This window comes from Perognathus longimembris, chromosome 1, assembly GCF_023159225.1.
Source record: "Perognathus longimembris pacificus isolate PPM17 chromosome 1, ASM2315922v1, whole genome shotgun sequence".
NCBI classification, from domain to species: domain Eukaryota; kingdom Metazoa; phylum Chordata; class Mammalia; order Rodentia; family Heteromyidae; genus Perognathus; species Perognathus longimembris.
Genome location: NC_063161.1, coordinates 94,636,575 through 94,650,968, shown reverse-complemented (window position 1 = coordinate 94,650,968; position 14,394 = coordinate 94,636,575). Strand labels below are relative to the sequence as shown.

Sequence of the window (14,394 nt, the reverse complement as noted above, 5' to 3'; positions counted from 1 at the left end):
TCTATATTCCTTATCTCATACACATGGGCCCACAAATGAACACACACACACACACACACACATACACACAGTGGCTACAAGATCCATCCAGGTAGAAATTCTATTGCTTCTCTTCAGTGCTATATGCATAATATATAAAACAAGATATTTGATAAATAATTTGGGGAAAATTGGCAAATGTTTGTTAGCATTATAAAGTGATTTATACTGAAAGGCAAGAATCTTGAAGCAAGAAGAAATTCACATTTTCAGCATGATGGAACCTGACCTTGGATTGTGGAAAAAGAAGAAAAAGAGGAACATTTGATATCTTGAAGAATGAGCCAACTACACATCTTATCACTTTGAACATAGTGTGGGTCTTAAAAGAGACTTCAAATTCTTGTGTACAGGAGGGTGATGCTAGCTTCTAAACACAATGAGCTTTCAGTTGGAAAGTATGTTTTGGCTACTGACAGGTTAAGCTATTTGACATAGAGTCTGAATTAAAGGACACAAGTATGTGATTAAAATTCAGGAGAAAAGCTAGAGTTAAAGATTTTGTTTTATGATAGAGATGATAGCAGAGTTCCTGAGCTCACCTAATATCTCTGTGGGGAAAACTAAATGCAAGTAGGAAGAAGGCAGAGAAATGTGCCTTCAAGTAACTTAAGCCATCCTCAAACTTGGCTTTAAAAAATGCTTATTCAGGGCTGAGAATATGGCCTAGTGGTAGAGTGCTTGCCTTGCATACATGAAGCCCTGGGTTCAATTCCTCAGCATCACATATGTAGAAAAATTGGAATCGTTTCTGTGGCTCAAGTGGTAGAGTGCTAGCCTTCAGCAAAAAGAAGTCAGGGACAGTGTTCAGGCTCAGTGTTTTCCTTCTGTTTCAAAATCAATTTTTTTTCCTTCATGCTGCTTTTGCTCCTTAAAAATTCTAGAGAGATAGAGAGATAGAGAGACAGATAGATAGATATCCTCTGTTTCATGTATATTTTGCAAATTTTTCACTTACTGCTATTTCCTTTATCAAGTGGTTTTACTTTAATGTCATTTCATTCATCTATTTTTGCTTTTGTTGCCTATACTTCTGATAACTTACTTGCAAAGTTATTGTTTATACTAGATAACATAACCTTATGTCTTCTTCCAGTAGTTTTATAGTTTTAAACTTTAACCTACTTTGAGTTGATCAAGTTTTGTTTTCCTGCATTAAGACACCCAGTTATTTTTAGGGTCATTTACTAAATAGTCTTTTTTTCTCTATTGCATTCTTAGAAACTTTTTCAAAAATCAATTCAGTATAAATGTATTGGTCTATTTCTAGACTTTCCATTCTACTCCATTGTCCTTCACATCTGTTTGTCTGCTTATATCATGCTAGTTTGGATTATTATACTTGTGCATGTTATGAATATTTTAAAGTCATGTGGTTTGATGGCTTCATTCTCAAGATAATACTGGGTATTTGGAGTCTTGCAGGGTTCCATATGCTTTTTAGGATTCCTTTTTTTCTCTATATATCTTAAGAATGACATATCTTGCTGATGAAAAATAAGTTTGTACAAAGATATTTGTAGGTAGATATCTATCTATATAGCTATATTTACATGATATACTATAATGTATTTATATATTATAATCCTATTATATTCATATAAATTATATATTACCTATCCCATATGTTATAACATAATATTATAGATCATATATAATGTATCACATAATATATAATGTACAATTTTATATCTTATATCTTATATATTTCTATATAGCTATATATTTCTACATACTTATAATATAATAGAGAGAGACAGTTACACAGAGACAGAGAGCTCTGAGTAATATAATCATGCAGATTAAAGAAACTCTCAAATGAATAAAGACATAATGAAATATAAAGAAAATATTTAACCCCTGTACTGAAGTTGCCAGATCTTATGCTTTAAAAAAGTAATACAAGCTTAGTTTTTATGTGGCAATTTCTAATCCCTAAATACAGGATATTAGTTAAAATATATACACCTTATAAAATAGGCTTGCTTGTCATATTCATTCACAAACATCCCTATTGTAATCATGATCGAGACAAGATTTTTTTTCCTTCTATTAGTCCCATGAGAATAAGATAAAATAATGTGTTGTTATTTCTGGGAAATAAATTGCTTGTTCTTGAGAACTTTCCCATCAAGAATTTAATAGAAGCAGGTATACTTCTATCATTTTGATGTATTTGTTAATGTTTCCAAACAATGTACTTTGAAATCTGAATCCCTTTCTATCGTTTTCATATACTTCTGATGCTCTTCATCATATTAGTGATCAGAAATGAGGTGTAATTCCCCCACCCCTGCCCACAAGAGCTAGGTAGGATCTTACTGTAAGTTGAGAGAATTCTGCCCTAACTCATGGATTGTGAGGAATGAACTGCTGTTGTGTCTGATTGATGGTTGAGGGATTGTGGTGTGGTGTATCTGTAGGCTATTGAATGCATCTTACAGTGCTTAATAAAAATATTTATTCTTTTAGTATAAAAATAATTTGTTGAAAGAGAACATATTTTAGGAAAGTTATATACTGGTGGATGACTATTTTTAGTAGGTTCTTTATTCATTTATTTAACAAATAATTACATGCATCTTGATCAATATCACCCCTTTTATCTTCTCTCCTATCTCCCAGACTTACTGATGGCCTCATTTTTCATAGTTTCATAGGCTACTCATTGAATAGCATGCCCGTCAAATTTTCTTGATCTTTTCCTGGTTCACTATTTCCTTTTGCATGATGTATATATGTATGCATATAAACACATACTGTTCAAAGATAGAAGCATAACCAATCTGCTTTGATGAATCTCAATTTTGTGATTGTAGAATAAGAAAGGACTCTAGAGCACAAGTAGTTCACAATGACCAACCCCACTGCTTAAGGCAAGTTATGTTTATAGCCATGGAGAAGGAAGGAAACTTTGAAAATGGAGGTGAGGTTTCAGAATTTTCCTGATTAGATGTGAAATATAGCTCCTGCCCTTACTTGAATCTGATTTGGCAAAGGATAAAGTGTAAACCAGTGCAACAGCAACAGTCACAAGACACTATGTTGGAAATGAACTTTACAACTTGGGGGTGGAAAAAAGTGGGGGGGGGTGGAGAAAATGAGGGGTGTAGCAGTATTGAAAAAGAAATGTACTCATTACCTTACTTATGCAGCTGTAACCCCTCTGTACATCACCTTTGCAATTAAATTAAATTTTTTAAAAAAGAAAAGTGAATCATCATGGTTGAGATGCAACTACTTGGCACAAGAATACACAAGATTCTGCTTACACTTTGAGTTAGGTTAGAGTTCACTGTGGCTGAGAAGCCTTTTGGTCAAACTTATACTATGTACAAGCAACTATTAGATGAAATTTAACCCACACTTGCTAAAACAAAAGTATCATATTAATAATGGCATAAACTACATATAATATATTAAGAATACTTTACCATTTGTTTCATTTCATTTTTGTGAGCATTGATCATGATCTACTAATGAGCTAAACCCACACCTTTGAAAATAATGGACTAAATTAAATGATCACATAGGGCTGTCTCTAGGTCCTCACTTCACAATAGGCTAAAGGCATCTCAGGACTTTTTATTGCAATGTACAATGACAGTGCAGAAATTGCACATGTGTTATATTATTTGGATAGTACTTGGAATTCATAGAATGATAGCTTACTGACTATTGTTTTAAATTTTAATATACTTGGTAATAGTAACACTTTAAAGAAATAGTGCTGTAGCTGGACATGATGGCATACACCTGTAGTACCAGCACCAAACAGGCTGAGGCTGGTAGATTGTGAGTTTGAACTTAGCCTGTGCTGTATACATGTCAAGGCTTGGTTTCAACAGGAAAGAAACATTAGCCTAAAAGGTATAAGATTTTGAAAATTTACATGATTCATTTAGAGCTTTTGTTGCCAATATTAACTCTCATGATATTTTTATAATTTACTTTGCCAGTCCGCTAGACTTTAAAGTAATTAGGGCAGTTGAGTATTACATAGAAGCTGTCATCACTGTGTGAAGCACTCAGGAGCTGAAATTCTAAGGTATGGGGAGTTTTATTGTGTTTGAATAACGTTCTTTAGAACGTGGTTAGTGTAAGCTGAAATACTGGTAAGTAAAAATGACACTTTTATCCCAGGATAGAATTCAAGGATTCAGACTTGCTTAGCTTACTTGCTCATCTGGTGCTCTACCATTTGAGCCATGGCTCCAGTCTGGTATTTGGAAATAGAGCCTCTTGGTCTTTTCTGCCTGGGCTGACTTCACACAGTGATACCCCAGATTCCAACTTTCCAAGTAGCTAGTAGGTTTGCAAGCATGAGCCTAGTGCCTGGCTACATGTGACACTTTATATATGTAAAAAATGTTAAGATATTGCACATGTATGTATGTAAAACCATGGTGAACCATGGTCAAACCCCCTTGAACCCACCAAAATCAAAATATTCACAAGGACAGGAATGTGAAACAAGCACTATCTGGGAGAACAGAAGGTGAATGGAAACAATGAAAGAAAGTGAATAGGATCAAAATGCTCTATGTCCTGATGTGAAAAATAGAACAATGATGGTTGTTAAGACTGTTTTGGAGAAGAGGAATGGGGGATGAAGGAGAATAATAGAAGAGTGAGTTTGATTAGAGTTCATCGGATGCATGTATGGACAAGTCAAAATGAAATCCCTTGTACAACTACTTGATGCTAACAAAAATATCAAAGAAATCTAACAGAAAACTACAAGAGGCAAAAATCACTCTTTCAATTAAAGTTTAAAGAACAAATCTCTAAGTTGCTAACATAAGACATACAAAATACACTTTGATAAATTTTTTCATTAAACCAAATGATAGAATGGCAACACCACCTAATAGTTAATGGACATGAATTTTCTGTATGAAATTCTATAGGATTATACCAGCTGATTACCTTATTATCATATTTTGTCCCAAAGCAGAGGCTAGAGTAAATCTTCAGTGACATTCGAGGAAATTATTAATCTTTGTGATTGATACTTCATTAGAATTTACATTTGGTTGTTATATTATGGGAAAAGTTTTCAATTAGCAATAATCGCACCTCGGATAAACCTCATTGGCTACGATACTGCCACTGCGCAAAGCTTGGTTGTTATATTATGAATGGAAGTTAAGAATGTGGCCTTGGGATTCTTGTTTTAATATAAATCCTGACCTCATGTAAAGTAGCTGTGTAACTTTCTGATATCTATCCTGGCATTGAACCTTTCTGATAAAAACACATAACCTGGGACTGGGAATGTGGCTTACAAGTCGAGTGTTTGCCTTACATGCATGAAGCCCTGGGTTCGATTCCTCAGCACCACATCAACAGAAAAAGCCAGAAGTGGCACTGTGATTCAAGAGATAGAGTGCTAGCCTTGGGCAAAAAGAAGCCAGGGACAGTGCTCAGGCCTTGAGTCTAAGCCCCAGGACTGGCAAAAAGCAAAACAAAACAAAACAAAAAACATATAACCTAAGTTTAGTTATTAGGAACTATTAGGCAACTCACATTCAATGATAATGTGCTCTTCTGAAGAACTGAAGAACTGCTCTAGACTGAACGAGGTTACAGAAATAAAACAGCTAAACATTATGCAGTTTTCTTCTGTTATGAATAACATCATCAAACAATTTGAAGAAGGTATCCTGGCTCTAATAATGATGTTGTCCTTATGTAAGTAAATGCCTTTGTCTTTGAAAATATGCTCCAAAATACCTAAAAGAAAATGGTACAGCTGTCTGCAACTCATTTAGCAAAGCCTGGAGAAAGAGAAAGATAAAAGAATATCATGTTGATATGCTACACTATGTGTGGTCCTATACATCTAGCAGCTGGGCTATTGAGATCTCTTGTTAAGAATATCATCGACATATTCTAGTTATTACAAATGAGGGAAACCATGCAACTGACTTTTCTTTGGGCCTAGTTTACTTCGCTTAATATGCATTATTTTCCTCTGGGAACAAGAGGTTCTTTTGTCCCAGTTATTTATTTTCTGTTTTAGTTTTCTGTACCCTTTGTCTTGTATGTAAGTTTGTCAGTCTGGGAAAGGAAATCACAGAAACAGCAGGACAACAGATGAACTAATGCAACAATGATACTCGACACTATCCTGGAAAGGAAGTATATAACTTGGGGGAGAGGGAAGTAGGGTGGGGTGAGTGGGAGAAAATGAGAGAGGAGATAAGAGAGTTTAAAAAGAAATGCAGTCATTACCATGCTCATGTAACCATACTCCCCCATTTATCACCATTACAATAAAGATATTACATTTTTTAAAGCCATCATGATAAACATTACCATTTGGAAAGTTGCTCTAGAAGTATATGAAAAGTATTTTGTACCAGTTGTCCAAAAATATCATTGGATAACAGTTAATTTCTCTAGAATTGGTTGTAATTATAATGAACTTGGAAAACACTTATGAAGGATTGAATGAGATAATTGATGGAATGATGAGAATCCTCCTCTAAAATGGGAGACAGGAGATATTTTCGTAGAAACACCTTAACTTCTGAAAGGGGAAACAGATGCTCTAAAATGGTTTACTGAGAAAAAGAAGTTAGAACCAGACCACTCCGAACATATTATTGTTTCTAATTGCAGTACGAAAATGCGTAGGATCTGAATAAATATTCTAAGACAGATAAACCTCCCAATCTCCAATATCAGTTCCATCTTTACAGGATTAATTTGTGTTCATTTCTCCTCTGACATGTGGAGCATAGGAAACCTTTTTTTAATTTTTATTTATTTTCATTTTTATTTAGGTGCCAGTATTACAGCTTGAACTCAGGGCATTGAACTCTTGTTTAGATTTTTTTTTAATTCAAAACTGGTGCTTTCCCATTTGAGCTACATCTCCACTTCTGGCTAGTTGGATACAAGATTCTCCCAGTCGTTTTTCGACCGAGTGGCTTCATACTGCAATATTCAGATCTCAGCCTTCTTAGTAGCTAGGATTACAGGTATAAACTACCAGCTCCTAACTATGCCCTTTCTTTTTAATAGAGTTCAGTTTAATCAACGTAAAAAGTTTGAGGCAGGCTTTAGGCTTCTTAATCAAACACTTTGAAAATTTTAAAACAATAGAGCAAATGTTATTAATGATCCTTCATCCACATTCTTACTTTCTTTTTTCTTTCTAATTAAGTGTAAGTATAACCTGTAGCCCAAGGAAAGCATCCAAGGAAAGAAGTCCCATGATTTTAGCTTTGGATTCTTTTTAATTTATGCTGTTTCTCTTTTATTGAATGTTTACCCTATTTACTTCAAAACCATCACATAAATTGTGGAAAATCACAGATGGAATGAATTTGACATTTTAAAAAGCACAATTTTCCTAACAGATATGAGCAAATTTCTTGCACACACGCGTGCGCGCACATACACACACACACCCTGCAATATAAAAATGGATTATTTTGTTTCCTAAGAAAGAAAAATAAAATAGTATGATTTTTACAAAGTGTACTTGATTAAGTATGGGCATAGAAACAACAGCTGAATTAGTTACCCTGAATCACTCAGCTAGGATATTTCTGTATATCATTTTCTAATGCTATTGTCCATTGACATCAATTAGCTCAAATTTCCACTTGAAATCAGCATATCTGTCTCATAGGTATGATTAAACATGCTTTTCAATCTTGTTTGCAGTTTCCTCACTGGTTCATAGGTTCATGGATAGGGACTATTGTTTTATGCCTTTTATAGGGACTTGTCATGTCAGAGGCCAACTTCTCTGCATGAGATCCATTTCTTGGGAAGGTCTCTATCTCACTAATTTTGTATCCATTGGCCAATAAATATTGACTAACATTAATGTTAAGGGCTGTATCATTGACTACCAAGGTACAACAAGAATTATAATAAGTATATTAAGTAAATGGGTATAGTAAGTATGGTAATGAGTATATTGATAAGATTTGTTTTCTATGGGTATATTTAATAATCTAACTCCAAGTAGTATTAATGGAGTTATATGTTCTCAGGCAAAAAAGTAATAAATAAAATGTGAAGAAGAAAATGTTTCATGAATAGATGAAAGCAGCTTCCTAAACATTATGTCTTTATGAAATATGTATGTGTGTTTATATGTGTGTGTGTGCACATGCACATTTGGGCACATGTACAATTTTATCTAGATTGTTTTTCCTGTACATGTAGTATGCTGTCAACATTTTTAGCCATATGACAGGAATAATTTCCATGCTGATAAACATTACACTGCCACAACCAGTTTTAATAGATGAAAAATTTCTCATATAAAGTGACAGACTGTAAACTAGGTAAATGGTTTGAAACTTTTCACTGCCATAAACAATGATATAATTATTATCCTTATGCAGATGTTTAATTGTCTTGACTGATTATCTAAGATAAATTTCCAAACATCAATTGTGTATGTCCAAGATAAACAAAATATTACAACTTATATTATTGTGCCAACATTTCAAAAAGAATGCATGTAATAAGTAATGTATGAATGCCCTTCTATTTTTCCTGTTATATATGATTGAATACATATTGAATGTAAGACAGACAAGGTTATCTCAAGGTTTTGTGGTCTTTTCCTATTAGCTGATGCTAGTCTACCATCATGCTGCAAATCCTATACTGACTCAAATCAGCTAGCAATTCAGGCATCTCAGACATTAACAGAATGGTAAGCCAAAAAGAGTGATTCATGGACTCCTTAGCTGTTGATACCAGATTAGATAGTTGGATGGGCATACCTTCCAGAGAATGGGATAACAAATGTCTTGGGCAGATCTCTGTGAGTAAATATAATTTCAAAATGTGTGACTTAAGCATCAGGAATACCTTAATGCTCCTTTTCATTTTCTTTCTACAACTAGTTGTATTTGTTATGAAATTACTTCCTATCATGTATGGATTCTTAACAGAATTTTGACAGGCACAAAGATGCTTGGTTAGCTAACATCTATTGTATATTATTCACTTATGTTCTTCAGCTCTTGTACTAAACTCAATTTTATTTATCAAAATGGGTAATAAGCCAGATGCTAGTGGCTCACTGTAAACCTAGCTTCTTAGAAAGCTGAGATTGTTAGGATCACATTTCAATGTTAGCCAGGGTAGAAAACAAGACAAAACAAAACATCAACAAAAAACATGATATACCTTCTCAATGAAGAACTGGGCATGATGGTATGTGGGGCCTATTATCCTAAACAACACATAGGTAGATCTGGCCCGGATATGTCTATGCAGGAAGATGGACTCTATCTGAAAAATGACTAGCAAAACTTAGGGCAAGAGGCATGGCTTATGGGCAAGAGTATACACTTAGAAAGTCTGAGGTCCTGAATTCAAACTCCAGTACTACAAGCAAGACAAAACAAAACAAAACAAAACAAAAATGATGGGTAGCAATTTGCTATCCTGCTTTACTCAAAAATAGTTCCCTGCCCCCTCCTCCTTGTTTTTGGCTCATAGTTAGAAGCCATACCTACAGCTCCCATGGAATTTCTCAGCTTCCTGTGAGGATTAAAGAAGCCTGTTTGCTTCCCCTCTTCAAAATACCCCATCTGGCTCCAGACTCCACCCCTTTTCCAGGGTGGATGGTTACCTCTGGCTCTTCCTCTGTAGGCAGGATGGATGAGCTCTCCTTTCTCAGGACTTATTCAGGTTGTCAAAATCATTTTCTTCAGTCTTTAGATTTCACTGTCTGGATTCTTCACAGTGGCAGGTAAGATTTCTGAGTGTAGGCCAGCCTTCCCCCTTGTTTTCCTGCAGTTCGAGTTGAGAGGATTTGTTGAGACTCATGATCAGAGGTGCAAGGATTTTCATGTTTGCTTTTTTTATAAAGATGTTTCTTAACCTGAATACTCCTTAGTCACTTTTTTAAATAGTGCATCATCCTTTTCTACAGAGATTTATTTGGTTCACGCAGACAGTTATGTTTAGTAGCTCTGGAGGTGATCATGTGTATGTGACTAGGTTTGAGAACTGGAACAAAAAGTTTCAACCAATCAATGCTTTCCCCTTCTGATTTTGTTTTTCTCTTTTCTTTCTCTCTCTCTCTCTCTCTCTCTCTCTCTCTCTCTCTCTCTCTCTCTCTCTGTCTTGTTTTTCTAGAGGGGTTATGATTCTCTTTTGACAGTGTAGCCTTACTGCCCCTGTCCTCAGCCAGAGTTCATCCTACAGCAACCAAAATTGAACAGCAACTGAATGTACCTCCAGAGCTTTCCAAGAAAGTGGCAGTGAAAGTTGGCTCTACAACTGAGCCTGATACACTGCCAAAAGGAAATTGAGCAAAGCAATTAGAAGTACTGAAACTCTGTCTAAGGTAGCTACAAAATTCCTTTGGTTCACTGAGGAAGTATTAACTACTCAGAAGACAGGCTAAATAAATGGTGGCTATTAACCATATGCTACCCTTTGCTTTCTGCCCCGTTTTCTTCTTAGTTTTGTTCGTCAGTAAGGAGTCGTCTTTAGAAAGCAGAGTTTGATGTGATCATTTTTCATAGAAGGAAACTAAGACCAGGAGACACTTCCATTTTTATTCATTTTCAGTACTTTGTATTTGAACTCAGGGCCACACACTTTAGTCAATCCCTCAGTCATTTTTATAGTTTAATTTTTAGAGAGTGTCACACCTAAAAAACACACTAGGGCTAGTCTTTGACTACAATCTCTTGACTCTCTCTCTGCCTCTTGAGTAGCTACGATTGCAGGTGTACACTATAGTATTGAGTGTGAGACATTTGAATTTATTGGAGTTTCCATGGCTAAACAGAGGAAATGAGTGGTAGAAACAGTCCTCTTTCTCTGAAAATGCAAAGACCTTTCTAAACTATTTCTGAGAACCTTTCCAGTTACATACACATTACCTACCCAGTATTGTCTTTGGAAAAGCTGTTGATTACTCACAAAAATGGATAGTAAAATGGACAATTTGAGGTGCATGATCAAGACAAGTTGAATTTTACAAAAAAGCAAAAGTTGCAGTTACAGTTCATATGATGTTCACAAAAACAATGGGAATTAATATGGATAAAATGATTTTACATCTTGAGTCTCACTATAACAGGATGATTTATTCTTCACAAGAGGGCGAGTTTGAAAGTTAGAATTTGCTTACTTCTGTCTGGCTCATGCTAAGAGTTGAGTAAATGATGGAAATTACTATCCCTGAGAGAGATTTTAGAATGGGAACTTTGTCAATCACAGCTAATGTGCTGATTAGATACACAAGTATTTCCTTTCTACTTTCAATACCAATGTGGGCTCATTGTTTTTCCATAAAAGATGCTCAAGGTACTCCTTCAGTTTTGACTCCACAATGTGTTACCAATTGTTTGTTTAATTTGTGCTAGTAATGAAGCTTAGATTCAGGGTCTTGAATTCTTGCATAGCTTTTTTTGTGTGTGTGGGGAGGCACTTTAACACTGAGTCACAGCTCTACTTACGGCTTTTTGCTGGCTAATTGGAGGATAAGAGTCTCTCAGATCTATTTTATTGGATTGGTATTGAACAACAATACTCAGATCTCAATCACTTGGGTAGCAAGTATTACAGGTGTGAGGCACTAGCACCCAGCAATTAATTATAAAGTTTATTTTTTACAAAACACTATCACATGAAGATGTCTGCTATATTTCACACGTGAATTTAGAATCATGAAGCAATCAGATAACACAGGTAAAAGTGTTCTAAAAGTAGAAACTATGTACATTGAATGATAGAAAAATATTTGTTTTTCTTAGCTGGTTCTTAGTGCATTTTCTTTTCTTTTTTTAAGTTTTTAATATCAAACTGAATTACAGAGAGGTTACAGTTTCATACATTAGGCATTGGATACATTTCTTGTACTGTTTGTTACCTCGTCCCTCATTCCCCCTCCCCCTTCACCATGGTTGTTCAGTTCATTTACACCAAACAGTTTTGCAAGTATTGCTTTTGTAGTTGTTTGTCTTTTTGTACCCTGTGCCTCTCAATTTTCGTATTCCCTTTCAATGTCCTAGTTCTAATACCAGTATACACGATTTCCAATATACTCAGATAAGATACAGAGATAGTGTAGGTACAACCACAGGAAGGTGATACAAGAAGATCATCAATAATAGAAGCTACAGTTAAACATGGGATGTTGAAAGTAGTTACAACTGTGGTATAACAATCGTTTCCATAATATGGAGTTCATTTCACTTAGCATCATATTATGAGTTCATAAGGGTATAGCTAGCTATTGGGCTCCTGTGATCCTCTGCTGTGACTTGCCTAAACCTGGGCTAATTATTCCCTATAAGGGAGACTATAGAGTCCATGTTTCTTTGGGTCTGGCTCACTTCACTTCACATAACTTTTTCCAAGTCCTTCCATTTCCTTACAAATGGGGCAATGTCATTCTTTCTGAGAGAGGCATAAAATTCCATTTTGTATATGTACCACATTTTCCTGATCCATTCGTCTACGGAGGGGCATCTGGGTTGGTTCCAGATACTAGCTATGACAAATTACGCTGCGATGAACATTGTTGTGCTGGTGGCATTACTGTGATTTTGTTTGTGGTCTTTTGGATAGATACCCAAAAGTGGGGCTTCTGGGTCATAGGGAAGTTCTATGTTTAGCCTTCTGAGGAATCTCCATACTGCTTGCCAGAGTGACTGAACCAGTTTACATTCCCACCAACAACGAAGTAGGGTTCCCTTTTGGCCACATCTCCTCCAACAATTGTTATTGTTAGTTTTCTTGATATAGGACATTCTAACTGGGGTGAGATGGAATCTCAATGTTGTTTCGATTTGCCTTTCTTTATATGGCCAGTGATGTAGAGCACTTTTTCGTATGTCTCTTGGCCATTCTCCTTTCCTCATCAGCGAAGTCTCTTCGTAAGTCTTTAGCCCACTTGATGTGGGGGCTGTTGGTTCTTTGCGGTTTTGTTTTGGAGGAAGGTAATTATTTTGGTTCTGCATATATTTTAGATATGAGGCCTTTGTCCGTTGAATGGCCGGTAAATATCTTCTCCCAATCTGTTGGCTTTCTGTTTATCTTGTGAGCTATGTCCTTTGCCCTGCAGAAACTCTGCAGTTTGAGGCAGTCCCATTTGTCCAACCTTTCTTTGATTTGTAGCCTTTGTTTGTTAAGGAAGTTCTGTCCTGCGCCAAGTAGCCCAAGTGTTTCTCCTACACCTTCCTTTAGTGTTTTCAGGGTGTCTGTTTTGATTTTTGAGGTCTTTGATCCATTTGGAATTGATTTTGGTTCAGGGTGATATATAAGGATCTACTTTTAGTTTGTTGCCTGCGTTGAGCCAGTTTTGCCAGCACAATTTGTTAAAGAGGCTATCTTGCTTCCAGACTACTGTTTTAGCTCTTTTCTCAAAGATTAAGTAGGCGTAGTTCTGTGGGGTTATTTCTGGGTCTTCAATTCTGTTCCATTGGTCTTCAGGCCTGTTCCAGTGCCAATACCAAGCTGTTTTTATTACTATAGCTTTATAATACAGCTTGAAGTTGGGTATTGTAATTCCTCCAGCACTGTTCTTTCTGCTTAGGATTGTTTTTGCTATTCTAGGTCTTTTATTGTTCCATATGAATTTCTGGATTGCTTCGTCTATTTCATTAAAAAATGGTGTTGGGATATTAATGGGTATTGCATTGAATTTTTAGATAGCCTTTGGCAATATTGCTATTTTGATTATATTAATCAATCCAGGAGCATGGGAGTTTTTTCCATTTTCTTAGTTCTGCCTTAATTTCATTTTTCATGTTTTTAAACTTATCATAGAGTTCTTTCACTTCTTTGGTTAAGGTTATTCTTAGGTATTTTATGTTTTTTGAGGGTATTGCAAAGGGAGTTACTTTCCTGATTTCAGCCTTAGTCTTCGGGTCGTTAGCATAGAGAAAAGCCGTTGATTTTTTGAGGGTTTATTTTATATCCTGCAACTTTGCCAAAGTTTTGGATCATCTCTAGTAGCTTGGGTGTAGAGTCTATGGGAATCTTTAGGTATAGGATCATGTCATCTGCGAAGAGAGAAAGTTTAACTTCATCTTTTCCTATTTGGATCCCCTTTATGTTTTTTTTTACCTAGTTGCTCTGGCTAGGAATCCTAGTACTATGTTGAAGAAAAGGGGAGAGAGTAGACATCCCTGTCTTGTTCCTGATTATAAAGGGAATCACTTTAGTTTTTCACCATTTATAGTTATGCTTGCTGTTGGTTTGACATAAAATTCCTTGATTATATACAGGAATGTTCCCTGGCATCCCAGTTGTTCCAGGGCTTTAAGCATAAATGGGTGCTGGATTTTACCGAACGTTTTTTCCGCATCTAGTGATAAAACCATGTGGTTCTTTAACTTGCTCTGGTTG

The 14,394-nt window shown here is 35.6% G+C and overlaps 1 long non-coding RNA gene and 1 pseudogene across 1 annotated transcript; both read right to left on the bottom strand.

The window, feature by feature from the left end:
* Positions 1 to 5,003: 5,003 nt before the first annotated feature.
* On the bottom strand, positions 5,004 to 5,163 carry LOC125341931 (annotated as a pseudogene).
* Positions 5,164 to 5,886: 723 nt separating this feature from the next.
* Positions 5,887 to 12,429, bottom strand: LOC125356706. Its single transcript, XR_007211951.1, has 3 exons — positions 12,393 to 12,429; positions 10,884 to 10,888; positions 5,887 to 5,995 (listed from the first exon to the last, which is right to left on the bottom strand). It is a non-coding gene; the product is annotated as an uncharacterized LOC125356706 (long non-coding RNA).
* Positions 12,430 to 14,394: the final 1,965 nt, after the last annotated feature.